Source organism: Mobula birostris, chromosome 7, assembly GCF_030028105.1.
Source record: "Mobula birostris isolate sMobBir1 chromosome 7, sMobBir1.hap1, whole genome shotgun sequence".
In the NCBI taxonomy this organism is placed as follows: Eukaryota; Metazoa; Chordata; class Chondrichthyes; order Myliobatiformes; family Myliobatidae; genus Mobula; species Mobula birostris.
This window is the reverse complement of record NC_092376.1, coordinates 76,306,085-76,324,861: the sequence shown is the minus strand read 5'-3', so window position 1 is coordinate 76,324,861 and position 18,777 is coordinate 76,306,085. Positions and strand designations below refer to the sequence as shown.

General features: G+C 45.3%; 1 protein-coding gene across 2 annotated transcripts in view; it reads left to right on the top strand.

Moving 5' to 3' along the window:
* The first annotated feature begins 1,593 nt into the window (after positions 1-1,593).
* LOC140200308 (phospholipid scramblase 2-like) overlaps positions 1,594-18,777 on the top strand; it is a 70,130-nt gene continuing 52,946 nt past the window's right edge. For both annotated transcript variants that reach the window (XM_072263443.1, XM_072263442.1), the window contains exons 1-2: positions 1,594-1,684; positions 1,909-1,970. The gene's annotated coding sequence lies outside the window, so the exon portion shown is untranslated. The remainder of the gene's footprint in view (positions 1,685-1,908; positions 1,971-18,777) is intronic.

The following is an 18,777-nucleotide window of genomic DNA, read 5'->3' as shown; positions in this document are numbered from 1 at the left end:
ATATGCTCCAGACAATAAAATCCTAACCTATTCAACTTCAGGTCCCAGCAATATCCTTGTAAATTTTCTCTGTACTTTCAATCTTATTGATATCTTTCTGGTAGTGGGTGACCAGAGCTGCACACACCTGATTTGTCTTTCCAAACTGCAACACCTCACACTTGTCTGCATTAAATTCAGTGTGCCATTTTTCAGCCCGTTTTTCCAACTGGTGCAGATCCTGCTTCAAGCATTGGTAGCCTTCCTCGCTATCAACTACACCCGGATTTGGTATCAGCCACAAATTTGCTGATCTAGTTTACCACAATTTCATCTGGTTTGTTGATATTGGTAACAAACAACAATGGATCCAGTGCCTATCCCTGTGGCACATCACCAGTCACAGGCTTCCTGTCAGAGTGCCAACCATCTGCTCCTGCTCTCTGACTTCTCCTGCCAAGCCAATGTTGAATCCAATTTAATATCTCACTCTGAACACTAAGGGATTCTTCACCAGCCTCCCATGTGGGACTTTGTCAAAGGCCTTGCAGAAGTCCATCTAGACAGCATTCACTGCAACATGCACAAAATGCTGGAGGAACTCAGCAGGCCAGGCAGCATCTATGAAAAAGAGTAAAGAGTAAACAGTTTTGGGCTAAGACCTTTCTTCAGGACTCATCAGCATTTAATGCCTTTCCTTCATCAACTTTCCTGGTAACACCCTAAAAAACACTCTATAAGATTGGTTAGGCACAACTGTGGTCAGATCAAAACAATTTGCACCAGAATTCTCCTGATAATGTAGTATTGTTCCCCTTTAAATCTCTTTCCAGGATGTTGCTTCACTATACTTAAATGTTTTGCTCACAGGTATTCTGTTTGCAAGCATGTGTTCTTCCAGTAAAGTACATTTTCCTTGTATCCACATATTGGAATACTTCGCCAGCAGTAGAAAAGAAGAAAATTGTATCAAATCAATACACAAAGATGTGATAACGATATCCTACGAAAAGCAACACAAATTAATTTTGTTCTAGTGATTATTGGGCAAAAAGTCCGCATTTCTCGAAGTAATTTTAAAGCAAAGGACGTTCAGTTTCCAATTTGAGATGAAGACATACGTCTTCTATGATTGGCTACCTAGTTCCAATGTTGGTGCCAGTTCATTGGATGCCAGTTGTGTCTATCATTTCTCGACCAGCTGCCTGCGTTTTGTTTTGAATTGCAACCATGTCTACTTGCTGGACAGACCGCTTTAATTTCACATTCGTAACTGTCCTTACCCCAACATAAATTGCAGCTGCGCAACAAGCTGTTTTGTTGGCAATCTGCTATTTGTTTATGCAATTGCCTAACCATCCGTCTATTAGATGAAATATAATAAAATATAAACACTTCCTGCAAAAATACAACTTACCGGATTTCTATTTTGACACCTCTTTTCGTGCATTTCAAACGCATATTCTTTATAGGAAAGTGAGTATACATATAATAAATTTAATAATGAGATACAAATCCGACAGTCTTTTCTGGTTTGAAGTACAGTAATATAAATCGCACACGTGGTTAAATCTCCTCCTATTATGTCGGTGACCAAGATAGATGTGGTTGACGTCAGAGTGCGGGCAGTTTTTCTGTAAGGTAGTGGACGCTGCCTCGTCCGATCCAGAGGGGGTGAATACAGACATTGTGAATCCGATTCTGGGTACGATTTTAAATATATACATATATATTTAAATTTATTCTGCAGCTGAACTCGGAAATACTTTTTGTTCATGGATGTGGATGTTATTTGGGCGTCTGGCGGTAACCAAGCTGATTATATAGTTTAGTGGAACAAAATCTAAGATACTGTCTCTTGCCCGTACTACTTGTTTATTAACTGGTGTTATTGAACTTCCTTTCTTATATTGCCTGTTCCTTTTCCAGAACATACGGTTTCTCGCGTGAACTACGTGAAGTAGCTTCTGACTCTGCACGGCAAGAATTTGGTAAGAAAGGAGTTAGAATGGACCTTGAAGATTTACCCAGCGCATGATAAGTACTTGTGGATGTTTGCATTTTTCTATGCTGCAGGACAGAGTTCTTTGGGGGAAAAATGTTTGTGCAGCCTGATGTTTAAAGTGTGTCAGTTTGTGCAACCTTCTGCAGGTTTACTGGTGATTTCTGCGGATCGGGTTTCCGCCCGTGCAGGTTGGGAGTCTCTGGAGTATATCTTTTGTTACAACATTCAGAAATTCGCGGTCTGTGTTTGATGTCATCTGTATGTTACGAGATGCACCCTACCCTGGCTCAGGCTTCGTTGACTTGTGGATAAGCAGATACTGTAGTATTCAGATGCGAGGAGGTGGGTAGTCTGGTATGGTATTGAAAATAAGTGCCATAGCAGTACAGAACTAGTTAATGTGTATAAATAACTTTACTGAGGAACAATTAAGCTGCAGCCAGTATTTGCCCGTTTCTCAAAGTTTTGGGTAACGGAGTAACAGTGAATGTCCATAACTTAGAAATTTATGGCGTGGAAGTGGGAGCCTCAAGTTGCTGGATTGCCTCTCCTATCTTATATTTGCTTTGAATAATCAATGGCTAATTAAGGAGCCTGTGAGAAAATAAATCAGTGTTTGAAAGTGGTTATTTTGCTGAAGGATATGCATGCAATGATTCCCTTCGAGATGTTTTATGTAGCTGCCAGAGAGCAGACAGCTGAAACTTAATTTTTAGTGGGAGAGGACGAGGGCTTTCTCTCTGTTTAAGCAACATTTCTATTTTAATTCAGCCGGTTTCTTTCTATATTCTTAAAAATGTGTCATTTACCACGGATCACATAATTCTCCCAATGACCCTATTGGTTGTTGACTTTATGGCAGTGGAGGCTCTTGACCAAGTGCAAGTTGTACAAAAGTGGTTGTTGGGTGAGAAGAAAAATCTAATGTGGATCTTTGTTGGAGAAAAATGCAGCTTGCATTTCTCAAATGGTATGTCCCAAGGTGCTTCATAGTGGAATGTCTTTTTTTCCCAAAGGTTGCGGGGGGCAGCAAGAAATAGATGAAGCAGAATCACGAAGAGGAGGGAGATGCTGAGAAAGACATTTAGAACATGGATGAGGGGAAGAAGTGATATATTGGTTGAGTTCTGAGGATGCAAAGCTGGAGGATCTAATGGAAAGTTCAAGAGCATTAAAGATATTTAGTAGCACACACAATATGCTGGAGGAACTCAGGCAGCATCTATGGAAATTAACAAATAGTCGATGTTTCAGGCCAAGACCCTTCTTCAGGACCGGGAAGGGGGAATACACTAGAATAGAAAGGGAGGGGGAGTGGAAGGTGATCGGTGAGCAGGAAAGGTAAAGGGCTGGAGAAGAAGGAATCTGATGGGAGAGGAGAGTGGATCACTGAAGAAAGGGAAGGAAGAGGAGACCAAGAGGGAGGTGAAAGGCAGCTGAGAATCAGTAAGAGGCCAAAGTGTGGAATAGAAGAAGTGGAGAGGGGGAGGGAATTTTTTTTTACCAGAGGGAGAAGTTCATACCATCAGGTTGCAGGCTACCCAGATGTGTTGCTTCTCCACCCTGAGGGTGGCTTCATCGTGGCACAAGTGGGGGTCACGGACCAACAATGTGGGAATGGAAATCTGAATTAAGGTGCTTGGCCACATGAAGTTCTGCTTTTGGTGGATGGAATGGAGGTGCTCGATGAAGCTGTCCATCAAATTATGACGGATCTCACCAGCGTAGAGGAGGCCACATCGGGAGCACCAGCCGCATCTTTAGATTAGAGGACCAGAACTGGATGAGTGAGTTTTCTTTTGCTTTTGCAGCATAAAGTTGTGAGCAGCAGAGCATCGGATACAATAGATGCAAGACTGATTATGGAACATTGAACTTAGACCATGTCAATAGAAGAATTTGTAATTGAATAAGACATGGGCAAGAGTTTCAGCAACACTGTGACTGAGGTGGGGAGATGAGAGATGTGGAAGTGGGTGGTGTTTTTGTGTAGAGAAACAGAAATGGATTTGGTAGCTTCATTCAGGTGCAGTAAGAGTCTATGAGGATGGTGGTGTGATTTTGGCAGAGGACAAACAAAATTTGTTTTGAATATATGAGTGAAAGAATTTTAAACCTAATATGTTGGATATTTTAGACATAAATGTGGGTCGGGATGATGTTTTCAGGGGGAAGACTGGTTAGGTGGAGGGAAGCTGATATGGCACTGGGTTAAATTTCTGCTTGAAAAGTAGTGGAAACTGTTATTAGTAATGCCTGTAATTAGCTGCTGCTTACAAATCTGTATAAAATGTGCACTTTTATAAAGTATATGCCTGCCTATGTCTGCATTTAAAAAGGGCTAGCGGTTTTAGTTGTAATTCTATATAATCTTTACTAATAGCGCTTAGTCATTCAGATATAAATAAAGGATGTTCTTAAGTAATTTTCTAGTTTCCCACCCCACTCTTTAGTTTATATAAAATATTTTCAGTTGCAAAAATTATCAGTGAGTTGGGCTGACTTGAAATCCATGTGGTATAAATTGGAACAGATATGAGTACAAATGATGCTAACTTGCAATTCCGGCATGTTTGTCACTTGATATGTATTAATGAGATTTAATGTAAAAATGTTTTGCTTTTAAGTTTCGTGTTTTCTTTGGGAAGGGCAGAGAAATTTAAAATTACAGTTTTAAAAAAAGAAATTCCTTGGGAAACTTGTTGGAATCCCTCCTCCATCCGCCTACCACCTCTCCTCACCTGGATCCACCTTGGCAGCTCATTGTCCACCCGTTTTCCCCCCTTTCTACTGACTTCTCCCTCTACCTTTCAGTCAACTGTCCATTTCCTCGGACAAAAACTGACCCACTGAGTTCTTCCAGCAGCTTGTTTTTTGTGCTCCTGATGCCAGCATCTGTAGTCTCTTGTTTTGGTGAATTAAACAACTACAGGTGCACATTCCTTTATCTGAAATCCAAGAAGCTCCAAAAACTGAAGTTTTTTCACCAACAGCTGATGTCACTAAGGTGTGACGTGGCAGCACTAACAGAGGCCACCAGATGTCAGTTGTGGCTCACTGGTTACACGTGCTTTTGCTGTTCGCTGATATTTTGTGTTCACTGTTGACTTTGTGTTTAATTTCACTGTGGAAAATGTCAAAAAGAGCTGCAGATACCCCTATGGGTAACAATGAGAAAAAGAGAAGGGATCTTCTCTATCAACGACGCAGAAAGTGGAGTTATTGCAGAAGCTTGATTGTGACGTGTCTCTGCAGCATCTTACTGAAGAAAATAGTGTCAGAACTACCGCTGTATGTGATTTAAATAAACAGAAAGACAAGTTACTGAAGTTTTATAGTGACAGTGACATTCTACATTTATTCCAATAAGTCATTTACCATGTATTTGATTCGGTTCGTTTGAAGCTGTATATTTTTATGTTTTATTGAATGTTTTTGTCGGAAATAAAATTTCTTCTTGTCATTATTCCCTAAACAATCCAGTATAACAATTATTTACATAGCATTTATATTGTATTAGATATTATAAGTAATCTAGAGATGATTTAAAGTATATGGGAGGATGTGTGTAGATTTGGTGCGCTGCTGGGTCCTAACATCCACCGCACTGAGACAGGTTAAATAAGGGGCTTGAGCATACGTGTTTTTTGGTGTTGGGGTGGGGGAGGGGGTGTCTGAAATCTGAAATGCAGCTGGCCCAAAGGATTTCGGATAAGAGATTGTGGACCTGTACTTGGTCTTTGAGGAAGCATTGCAGCATAAAATTATTAGAAATATCAGAGAATGAATGGTTTCACAAAAATAAAGTGAAGGTATTGGTATTTAAGGTATTGGTGAAAATAAAAGCCAATGACTTGTATCACAGTATTTCAGAAATGTTGCTTGTAGAGAAACTAAATGCTCTGTTGCCCTCTTCCAAGATGTATATATTGGAATTGTTCCACTGGATTAAGGATACCACTTTTTTATAAGAAGAGATAGGGAGAAAACTTGGAATTACCAATATGGTTCGCTAAAATCAGTAGTAAGGAAAGACCTGAAGCTGAGAATGAAAGAAGCAATTAGATTAGATGATTAGATTAGGTTAGGTTATGAGGACACGCAGCCCTCTTATTGTCATTTAGTAATACATGCATTAAGAGATGATGCAATGTTTTTCCAGAATGATATTGTAGAAACACATGACAAACCGACTGGAAAAAGTGACAAAAACCACATAATTATAAACATATAGTTACAACAATGCAAAGCAATACCGTAATTTGATAAGAACAGACCATGGGCACGGTAAAAGTCTCAAAGTCTCTTTCAAGTCTTGAATATAACAATATATTGAAAAGAATAATGATGATGAACTGAGGCGGTAGGTTATAAATAAACTTACGAACTCCGCAACTCAGCAGCATCCGCCACAAGCCAAACTTCCAGGTGGCCAAACATTGTAATTATGATTCCCATTCCGATATGTCGGCCATGGCCTCCTCTTGTGCCAAGGTGAAGCCACCCTCAGGGCAGAGCTGCAACACCTTGTATTCCATCTGGGTAGCCTCTAACCTGATGGCATGAATATCGATTTCTCCTTCTGATAAACACATTTGGGACGATCCTCTGTCAGTCCGGATCGGGAGCAGCATCTCCCACACCATCACACTGAGCACGGGGGCCCCCCAGGGCTGTGTGCTCAGTCCACTGCTGTTCACTCTGCTGACCCACGACTGTGCAGCAATACACCGCTCAAAGTGCATCATTAAGTTCGCCAATGACACGACCATGGTGGGTCTAATCAGCAAGAACGATGAGTCAACATACAGAGAGGAGGTGCAGTGGCTAACAGACTGGTGCCGACCCAACAACCTGTCTCTGAATGTGAACAAAACAAAAGAGATGGTTGTTGACTTCAGGAGGACATGGAATGACCACTCTCCCCTGAACACCGGCTCCTCTGTAGAGATCGTTAAGAGCACCAAATTTCTTGGTGTTCACCTGGCGGAGAATCTCACCTGGTCCCTTAACACCAGCTCCATAGCAAAGAAAGCCCAGCAGCATCTCTACTTTCTGTGAAGGCTGAGAAAAGTCCATCTCCCACCCTCCATCCTCACCACATTCTGCAGAGGTTGTATTGAGAGCATCCTGAGTGGCTGCATCACAGCCTGGTTCGGAAATTGCACCGTCTTGGATCGCAAGACCCTCACAACACGCTGGAGGAACTCAGCAGGTCAGGCAGCATCAGTGGAAAAGATCGGTCGACTGATCTTTTCCACTGATGCTGCCCGACCTGCTGAGTTCCTCCAGCGTGTTGTGAGTGTTGCTTTGACCCCAGCATCTGCAGAGTATTTTGTGTTTACGATCGCAGGACTCTGCAGCGGATAGTGAGGTCAGCTGAGAAGATCATCGGGGTCTCTCTTCCCACTATTACAGACACTTACACCACATGCTGCATCCGTAAAGCAAACAGCATTATGAAGGACCCCACACACCCCTCATACAAACTCTTCTCCTCCCTGCCATCTGGCAAAAGGTACTGAAGTATTTGGGCTCTGACGACCAGACTGTGCAACAGTTTCTTCCCCCAAGCCATCAGACTCCTCAATACTCAGAGTCTAGACTGACATCTACATCATTTATTATTTTATTGTAATTTGTCTTCTACTGTGCCAATTGTCTTGTTTATTAATTATTGTACTGTCCTGCACTGTTTTGTGCACTTTATATAGTCCTTTGTAGGTATGTAGGTAGGTATGTGCAGTTTTTATGTTTGTTTTACGTAGTCTAGTGTAGCCTTGTGCTGTCTCACATAGTCTAGTGTAGTTTTGTGTTGTTTCATGTAGCACCATGGTCCTGGAGGAACGTTGTTTTGTTTTTACTGTGAACTGTACCAGCAGCTTATGGTCGAAGTGACAATAAACTTGACTTGACTTGATTTCCACCCCCCTTCCTCTATTCCCTACTCTGATCTTTACCTCTTCTCACCTGCCTGTAACTTCCCCCTGGGTCCTCTCCTCCTTCCCTTTCACCTATTGCCCACCTTCCTCTCCTATCAGATGCTTATTTTCTTCAGCCCTTGGCCTTTCTCACCCATCTGGCTTCACCTATCACCTTCCAGCTAGCCTCTTTCCCCTCCACCCCATCTTTTTATCCTGGCATCTTTCCCTCTTCCTTCTGAAGAAAGGTCTCGGTCCGAAACGATGGCTGCCTGACCTGTTGAGTTCCTCCAGCATGCTGTGTGTGTTGCTTTGGATTTCCAGTATCTGCAGTCTTTCTTGAATGTCAACTAAAAGTTAGTAGTAAGGAAGGAGCTGAAGTTGATCGCGAAAGACGAAATACTGTAGCAAAACATTAAAAATAATAGCAATGAACGGAGTTTGTGGGTTTATGAAATAAAATGTTGTTTTGAGCAACCTACTGGAGTTCTTTGTGAATATGATCCATAACAAGGAGGTGATGTGATATACTGTATTTAGATTTTTAAGGGTTTTAAATGAAGTCAAGCAGGAGATTGGTTGAATGAGGTTAGAGTACATGGAGTTAGTGTGCTGACTTGAATTGAGAATTGGTTGACAGAAATTAGAGTGGGAATCAATATCTTTGGTACCCATGGATCAATGCTTCATACCAACAATTCATAATCCATATCAGTGAAAGAACCAAAAGGACCAAGTGTCAACTTTCCAAGTTTCCTGCGATAGCAGGTTAAATAGACCATGCCTGTACTCCTGAGCTGAGAAGAATCATTGAAGCTTTTATAAACACTCTTGCAATGCATTAATGGGCTGAATGTAAGGAGAATATTCCCTTTAGCTGATAATTCTAGAACCAGGTGTTGATCTCAAGTGAAACCTAGATAATTTCTGTACTTAGAAGGTAGAACATTCTTGTAATTAGGGGTTCCCGAACTTTTTTATGCTATGGATCCCTACCATTAACTGAGAGGTCTGTGAACCTCAGGTTGAAAACCCCTTTCCACAAAAGGTGCAGTCATTGAATTAATTTTAAATACAGATTTCTGGAGATTAAGTGTATCAGACAATACAGGAATAGTGTAAGCAGATGTCTGAACTTTCACCTCTGCCATGATGGGGATGAATGGTGGGGCAGGTTCGAAGGGCCAGTCAGTTTGGACCATTCATTGAAGCTTTTGACTCCTGTGGTAAGGCAGATACAGGGAAGCTGTGGCCACAGTTGGATCACAACCTCAATCATGGTTTGGGCAGTGAGCAGAGATGACAGGAAATACTTCGCATTCAGCCTGCGAGCCTTTGGAAATCTGTACACCACTAGAGCCTTTGAGTACATTATGTATACTTTAACTCAGTTTTTTCTATATTTATCGTGTATTGCATTGTACTTCTACTGCGACGTTAACAAATCTCACAACACATTCCGGTGATATTGAACGTGATTCTGATTTGGAAAAGGTAAGTGGTTTGTTATTGCTACATGCATGCCATCTGTATACATAGTACCAAGACATGTACATTGAGGTAGTACAAAGGGAAAGACGGCAACGGGATGCACACTATAGTGTTAGAGGTAATATTGCAGAGGAAGTGTGGTGCAGGTAGACAAATAAAGTGCAAACACGAGAAAATCTGCAGATGCTGGAAATGCAAGCAACACACACAAAAATGCTGGAGAAACTGAGCAGAACTTGCAAGAGATCTGTCCAAAAGCCTTAACAGTGGGATAGAAGCTGTCCTTGAGCCTGGTAGTACATGTTTTCAAGCTTTTATATCTTCTGCTGAATGGAAGGGGAGTGGAGGGAGGATGACCAGGAAGGGAGGGTCTTTGATGTTGGTTGATGGACTGTTATCAACTCTAATTTCTCGTGGTCTTGGACAGATCAGTTGCCTTTACCTTGGTGGGTTGAAAACAAATAATCAACCATGATTTCATTGAATGGCCTCCTGCCAGTTAGTTCAGGGTTGATGGCATTGGTAATACTTAAGAGGGATGGGGTTACTTCTGGGGTTTAAAAGAAACCCAGCATGGGAATGTGCCATTTGGCTCAGAGTCCAAGGTGACCATCAGAGAATTATTTATAACTATTCTGCATTCACCCAATTTTGTTCTAAATTCTCTCTGCATTCTCAACATCAAATTGGGAATAATTCCTTTTCCCCCCACCTCAATAGTGGCCATTTACAGGGGATAATTAATTTACCATCCTGCGGGTCTTTGAGATGTGGGAGGAAAACGCATATGTTCACAACAAGAATATGCAAACTATATGCTGACTGTAGTATTGAATCTGGCATCATTACTTGTGCCACTTTTACAAGAGTTTGCTTAAGAATTCCCAGTGATTTGCTTAGTATATTTGTATTTCAGCTTAAGAAATAAGGACTCCGTCCCAGTTGTCGCTGTCTGTTCCCCCCCAGCGTTGAAGTCGCCCAAGGTGACGAGTTCATCGCTGGGGGGGGGGTTGTCTGAATAGTCTGGTCCAGGTCCTCGTCGAAACTTTCATTGTCTTCGGCTGGACTCACGAGATTTGGTGCATAGACACTGACAATGGTGATATACCGGGACTTGCTGAGAGGAAAGTGGAACTTCATGGTGCATTCATTTATTCCAGTGGGTAGAGTAAGGATGTTCTTCAGCAGAGCGGTTTTGATCGCAAAACCTACTCCGTGGATCTTGTCATCCGTCTGTGGTTTCCCTTTCCAAAAGAACGTATATTCATTCACTGCTTCCTGTAATGAACCCTTGTCTGCAAGCCTGGTCTCACTGAGTACAGCATTGTCAATGTGATAACGGCGAAGTTTGGCCGCTATGAGTGCTGTTCGTCTTTCAGGCCTTGCCACCTTGTCTCTGTCCAGCAAGGTGTGGACGTTCCAGGCTCCAAAGCTGAGTTTTCTTTGATTTGTTTTTCTTGATGCATGTCGACCGCTAGCTGATCCGCCAGCTGCGGTTAGCTAGCCAGATGTTGTGGGGCAGGCAATGATTAGGGTACCTTTTCTAACCCCCTCCCTCATGCGAGGGTGGGCAGTGCTGTCCTAAAAAGGGCTGCCCAGTCGCCCTGGATGCTGCCAGACATCTCTGCTGCCCCGGGTACAGAGATGAACAACCACTGGTCCAAAGGCCGCCTACGTGCGGGTTTGTGACTACAATTGCCAGTGGTCATCGCCACCTGTTGCTTTGCCACTCCCCCATCGCCGCAGGGCTTGACGAGTCGAGCTTGGACTGAGATGAATTGCACAACAGAAACCTGTGTGTGATGGAGTTTTCAGTAGAACAGCCGTTGCACAGGGGCAATCGCACTCTCTCAGCAGAAAAGACCTTGATCCAGTGGCATGGACAACCGTTATGGCTGGAGACCTCTCCTGCTGCAGTGGATGTCCAAGACATCTAAGTGCCTTGTCGTGCTCTTAGCGCTCCACGACGCCTGCTGGGGCTGCCTTCTTGACCGTTGGACCATTAATTGGTCTCCTCTGCTCAATCTGCCAGGGCCAGACTTCACACACTGGGATAGGCAGATTCCCTACCTCACTGAGGGTCAAAGACCCGTCAGCTAACCTCACCTGGTTTGGCCTGTCTGCCGAGATGGTTTACTGGGGTGTGGCCGCTGCGTGTATTACAGCTACTTAGAGCCACAGGTGAGAGCTGAGCGCCAGGTGGGGACCAAAGGTGGACGAGCTGCCCTGAAAAGGGCACGGTGGCCCCCCCCCCCACCAGAGGTGCTACCCCTCCCATACACCTGGGGACAGACAACGACAACTGGGGCGGAGTCCTTGAGAGACATGGGGTGGGAAAGCTAACAGTAGCAGCCTGCTGCTTCTGAGCAAATGTGCTGAGCACAACCTGTGCATCACTAACCCGATGTTCAGACTTGCAAACAAGTACAAAACAACCTGGATGCATCCCAGGTCCAGACACTGGCACCTACTCAACTATGTCAGTGCGCCAGTGTGACCTTCAAGATGACATCATCACCCGGGCCACGTGAGTTGCTGAGTGTTGGACAGATCACAGGCTGGTTCGGTCGGTCCTCAACCTGCACATAGCCCCTTTGCATCGTCAGCAACCAAAGACTGTCAGGGTGTCATTCAACATCTGCAGTCTGCAAGACCCAGGTCAAGTCCAACGTTTTCAAGATGTACTTAATGAAAAACTCTCCGGCAATTCCCCGCTTGTGGGAACCTGTTCTGAAAAGTGGATGCAGTTTAAAGATGTCATCACGCAGACTGCAACAACTGTACTCGGACTGAAAACCCGAGTGCATCAAGACTGGTCTGATTAAAAACCACGAGACCATCTCAGCAGCACTTCAGGCCAAGAACAAGGCCTATGCAGCCTGGCAGAATGACCCGCCATCTACCTCAAAGAAAGACAAGTTTAAACACCTGCAGTCCAAAGTACAGGCAGAACTGTGAGAAATGCAGGACGAGTGGTGGCAGAGAAAGGCTGAGCAGGTGGATTGCTATGCAGACATGCATGCCACCAGAGCGTTCTTCAGCGCCATAAAGTCAGTTTATGGTCCTTCTAAATCAGGAAGCTCCCCCTTGCTGTCATCTGACGGGTCGAGCGTGATCAAAGACCTGGAAGGACTGAAAAACCACTGGGCTGAACACTTTTCCAACCTACTCAATAGGCCGTCCACGGTTGATCCTGATGTCTTACAGCAGATCCCTGTTACGTAGCCCATAACTGGGTTGCCAAACCAGCAGAAATAGATCACTCAGTTGGAGTCTGGATTACTAGAACTAAGAAAGTTTTATTAAAGAAACAAGCAACACAGTACTCTAATCAAAAGGATAATAAGTGCAACAGTTCAGCAATGATAAACACACATGTACACAGAATTAAGATACCAGGATCAATCAAGATCTATCGTCGTCTAGGGGTAAATGACCAGTTTCAAAGTGACGCAAAGTTTAGTTCAGTTCGCAGTAATCGCTGCTGTGGGAGATGGACAGTGTGGGGGGAAGGAGAGAGAGAGCAAAACAAATGAATATTCAAACAGCTTCCACACACAGACCTTCGCAGTCAGCTTTTGGGCGAGTCCTTTGTGATGTCATCTGAGGTCACCGACCGTGACCCCTCCATTTCCAGATACGATCGTTTCCCTGCAGTGAACCTGGCACCCAGGCAAGGGTGGACACGCACCAGGTTCCCGCCGATCGTGCCTTTCCACCCTGTGCGTCTATGGCCTGGTCCCGCAACTGGCCTTCCAAAACTTTCCACCGACTTGTGAGAGACGCACCGCTTCCAGGGTCTCGTTACCTCGGGTGTCGTGTGTCCTGCCTTAGCGAACCTGTCCCTTTTTATCCCCCTGCTGGGGTATCGCCTGTCCATCACTTCAAACAGTTCAGGGTTCAAAGGGGGAGCCAATCTTGGCAGCTCTCCTTCCGTTACTCTCTCCCATCCCTTCATTAACAACTCCAAATGCTGCTCCATTGTTTTCCCTATCTCTCTTTCTCCTGAAGCCAGGTGGCAGACCAACTGCTGATCCCACTGGTGCCAGCACAGGACAGCTAACATCTTAATTTATGTGTATTCTTGTCACACTTCCCCCCCTTTAAGGATTTTTACCAGGGTAAAAATTACAAACATGAATACATTATTTGATACGCACAAATATACATCTTTATCAGCTATTTGGCTAATACAGCGAATTTGAAGTTGTCAACACCTTGACAGACAGTCAGCAATCACATTTTCTGTCCCTTTTATATGTGTAATTTTGATATCAAATTCCTGTAGCACCAGGTTCCAACCTAGCAATCTTTTGTTTTTATCTTTCGTATTGGCCAAAAACACTAATGGGTTGTGGTCGCTGTAAATTACCAGTGGTTTCCGTGCCGGGCAAATATAAACTTCAAAATGTTGCAATGCTAGTATGATGGCCAGTAACTCCTTTTCCACAGTGGAATAATTTCTCTGATGGGTATTAAATTTCTTGGAGAAGTAAGCGACTTGGTGCTCAACCCCCTCTTTGTCGGTCTGCAACAGCACCGCCCTGGCAGCTTCGTCGCTAGCATCTGTTGCTAGGGAGAAGGGTCTTGAAAAATCAGGTGCATTTAGCACAGGATGGTGACACAGAATCGCCTTCAGACTCTCGAAGGCTTGTTGGCAAAGGTCATTCCATACAAACCGCATTCTTTGGCAAAAGCTTAGTGAGAGGGAGGGAAATATCTGCAAAGTTTTTGCAAAATTTCCTACAGTACCCCACCATCCCCAAGAACCTTCTCAGGGCTCTCTTATCTGTCGGGGTGGGGACCTCCGAGATAGCCCGCACCTTAGCCTGCATCGGAGCCAGCTGCCCCTGTCCTACCACATACCCCAGATAAGTGACCTTCGTGTGGCCGAACTCACTTTTTGCGAGGTTCACTGTCAGGGTGGCTTCGGGCAGCCGTTTAAATAGCTCCTCTACCGCCACAATGTGCTCCTCCCACGTGTCACTCCAGACCACCAAATCATCAATATATGCTTCTGTGTTCCTTAGTCCCTTTATTACTGAATTAATCATCCCCTGGAAGGTCCCTGGGGCGTTTTTCATGCCAAAAGGTAGACCATTATACTCATAGAAACCGGAGGGGGTGACAAATGCCGAGATTTCTCTAGCCCGGTCGGTTAAAGGAACATGCCAGTACCCTTTCAGCAAATCGATCTTGGTGATGTACGTAGCTCTCCCCACTTTATCGATGCAATCGTCTACCCTGGGGATGGGGTATGCATCAGTTTTCGTGATAGCATTCACCTTTCTGTAATCTGTACAGAATCGGATGCTCCGATCGGCTTTCGGGACAACCACACAGAGGGATGCCCATTCCGACTTGGATGGCCTAATAATATCTGTGGCTAGCATGTGTTCAATTTCTTTCTCCACTAGCTTGCCCTTCTCCAAGTTCATCCTATAGGGGTGTTGTTTAATAGGCTGGTCTGAGGTGACCACAACATCATGTACCGTCCCCTTGCATCGCCTCGGGACATCGGGACATACATCTGCGTGCTGGTGAATTAGCTTTATCAATGGCCCGCTTTGTTCGGGGGTTAGGTGAGAGACCTTATCAGCAAACTTAGCCAGAACAATAGAGTTCTCCATTCGGGTTGGCACCATATTCATCTTCTCGAGATGGGTTTTCCCCGTCTCATTCGACACCCCAGCCTCATTAATTTCCGTGATAACACTAACCGGGTTTTCTTTCTGATCGTGGTAGGCTTTTAACATGTTAATGTGTACCAACTGTGTGGGTTTGCGCCTGTCCGGCGTTTCGATAACATAATTCAAAGGGTCTATCTTTTTAATTACCTTGTACGGACCGTGGAATCTCGCCTGGAGGGGGTTGGCTACCAATGGGAACAGAACTAAGACCCGATCGCCCACTTGGAACACTTTTTCACGGGCACGCCTATCATACCATTTTTTCATTTTAGTCTGGGAGTGTTGCAGATTTTCTTTGCCAAGGTCACAGATCCTTTCAAGCCTCTCACAGAATTTTAAAACGTAATCAATCACATTAACCTGGACTGCCGGACTGGACCATTGCTCTTTCAGTAAGGTCGGGTCCTCTGTGCCGATGACCAAAGACGAGCTCGAATGGGCTGAACCCCAATGACTCTTGAACTGTGTCCCTCATGCAAATAAGAGGAGGGGCAAAGCATCATCCCAGCTCCTAGCGTTTTCTTGACAGTAAATTTTAATCATGGTCTTTAATGTGGCGTGGAATCGTTCCAACGCCCCTTGTGACTCAGGGTGGTAGGTGGAGGCCAAAATCTGCTTTGCTCCCATCTCATCCAACATCCGTCGGAATGTGTGAGATGTGAAGACACTCCCCTGATCCGACTGGATTTCCCTGGGCAGCCCCACCGTAGTGAAAAATTTCACAAGCGCCTTTACCACTGCGGGAGCCTTTACGCTGACCAGGGGCACCGCCTCCGGAAACCTGGTGGCGGCGCACATCATGGTCATCACGTACCCCCGCCCACTCGCAGTTCTGGGCAGGGGACCGACAAAATCCACAATTACTCGAGAAAAAGGTTCCCCGAAAGCGGGTATCGGTCGAAGGGGCGCCTTAGGCAGGACCTGATTTGGTTTTCCCACCACCTGACATAAATGACATCGCCTACAATATTCAACAATATCTTTCCTCATATTCGGCCAGTAAAACTCTTTCATAATTCTGTCGACTGTCTTCCTCACCCCAAAATGTCCACCGAGGGGTACTTTGTGGGCCAGGTTAAAAATCTCGCCCCTATAAATTTTCGGCACTACCACCTGGTGTACAACTCCCCACTCCTCATCTGCGGGCACAGTACGTGGTCTCCATTTCCTCATTAGTACTCCCTCCTTTACATAATAGCCGACTGGCTCCCTTTTCAATTCTGCGTCAGAGAGAGCTGTCTCTGCCAAATCCATCAGCTCCTTGTCTTGCTCTTGTGCCTGTATAAAGTCCTTCCTGGCTAATGCTAAGTCTGCCTCAGCCCCCTCACCTCCTCTTGTTCCACCACGCTCCTCCTTTTCACTTTCTACCCCCTCCTCGTACAAGGCTGGCAGAAACGTCTCAGCTAGCTGTATCTCAGCCATTGAAGCCTTCCTCGACATCCGTCCATGGGCGGGGCCTCAATGCTGGCAGGCTGACTTGTCAATCTCACGGCTGGGAACACGATTCCCCCAGAGGGGTCATTACTGAGCAAGACTTCCACGCCTTTCATCGGTAATTCGGGCCTCACCCCGATCGTGACTAGTCCAGAGACCAAATTACTTTGTAGGTGTATCTGTTGCAAAGGCACGGCTTCCTTCCCTTTTCCAATGCCTTTGATCACGCTGACCTCCCCAGTCTCGGTCTCTGAACTAAAATCTAAAACACTCCTCAAGATCAGTGACTGACAAGCTCCCGTGTCTCTCCAGATCCGTACTGGAACTGGGTTTAACCCCTCCTTCACCGACACCAATCCGGCCGAGATAAACCTCTCGCGCCCTTCCTGAACCTTATCGGACCTCCCCTCTCCTGGAGGTTGGTTTGCCGGCTCAATACAGCCAGTCGGATCCCCCATTTTTTCCTTTTACCGTCTCCTTCTTTGGGGCAAAGCACCTGGACGCAAAGTGTCCAACTTTTCCACAATTATAACAGACGACCCCCGGAGACTTCCTACCAGACTGCTCCCGGTCTACCTTATCCTTCTCACGAGTCCCCGACTTACTTACTGACTTTTCTGGCGGACTCTCCCCGCCGTCCTGACGACTCTTCTGGTAGCCTTTACTCGGCGCAAACTTCATTTTATGCGTCAACGCGTACTCATCCGCCAACTTAGCAGTTGCGGCTAATGTGGCTGCCTCTTTCTCATCTAGGTAGGATCTCATACCCTCAGGGACACAACCTTTAAACTGCTCAATCAGGATCAGCTGTAGCAGTCTGTCATAATCCCCCTCTACCCCCTTCGAGGCGCACCAACGCTCACAATATGTCTGCATCTCACGGGCAAACTCTAAATACGTGCGGTCCCACTGCTTCCTCGCATTCCGGAACCTCTGCCGGTATGCTTCTGGGACCATCTCATAAATCCTCTTTCACCACCTCATACCTCTGGGCATCTTCCGCGGACAAAGCTGAGTAAGCTTGTTGGGCTTTCCCTTTCAGTACACTCTGAAGCAAAACAGCCGACTTATCCCTCGGCCAGTCCTGACTGGTAGCAACTTTTTCGAAATGGAGAAAGTACCGATCCACGTCGGTATCGTCAAATGGGGGAACCAGCCTAACCTCCTGGGTCGCCCGGAACCCTCCACCTTGGTTTGGCACGGGCCCCTGCTCTGCCCTTATCCTTAACTTCTCCAACTCGAATTCCCCTTCCCTCTGTTTCTCCTCTCACTCCAACTGTCTCTCTCTCTCCTGCCTTTCTAACTGTTTCTCTTTCTCCCGCCTTTCTATCTCTCCCTCTCCCTCTCCCTCTCCCTCTCCCTCTCCCTCTCCCTCTCCCTCTCCCTCTCCCTCTCCCTCTCCCTCTCCCTCTCCCTCTCCCTCTCCCTCTCCCTCTCCCTCTCCCTCTCCCTCTCCCTCTCCCTCCTCTTCTCGCTCCAACTGTCGTACCCGGAACTCGTGCTCGAGTCTCAGTTTTTCAAGCTGCACCTGTACCGCGTCTCCAGCAGGTTTTTCAATAGACACCACCTCCAGCTCGCCTTGGGGAAACACACCTTTAGATACATAGTGCTCTACGATAGCTCTGTGTATCTCCTCTCTCCTCATTGTCGACTTCCCCTTAGCAAGATTCAACCATTTGGCCACAGCTACCAATTCCGATTTCCTGGCATCCTCTAATGCCTCCAAGGTCGGCGCCTTTATAAATTCCTCAGCCTCCATTTCTGCTGTTTGTCTTTTCTTTCTTTCGGGAATTTTAACCAAATCAATTTACTCCGTCCCAAATTTAACGTTCAAAATCGCGGATGAGAACCCCACTTATGTTACGTACCCCGTAACTGGGTTGCCAAACCAGCAGAAATGGATCACTCAGTTGGAGTCTGGATTACTTGAACTAAGAAAGTTTTATTAAAGAAACAAGCAACACAGTACTCTAATCAAAAGGATAATAAATGCAACAGTTCAGCAATGATAAACACACATGTACACAGAATTAAGATAACAGGATCAATCAAGCTCTATCGTCGTCTAGGGGTAAATGACCAGTTTCAAAGTGACGCAAAGTTCAGTTCAATTTAGTTCAGTTCAGTTCGCAGTAATCGCTGCCGTGGGAAATGGACAGTGTGGGGGGAAGGAGAGGGAGAGCAAAACGAATGAATATTCAAACAGCTTCCACACACAGACCTTCGCAGTCAGCTTTCGGGCGAGTCCTTTGTGATG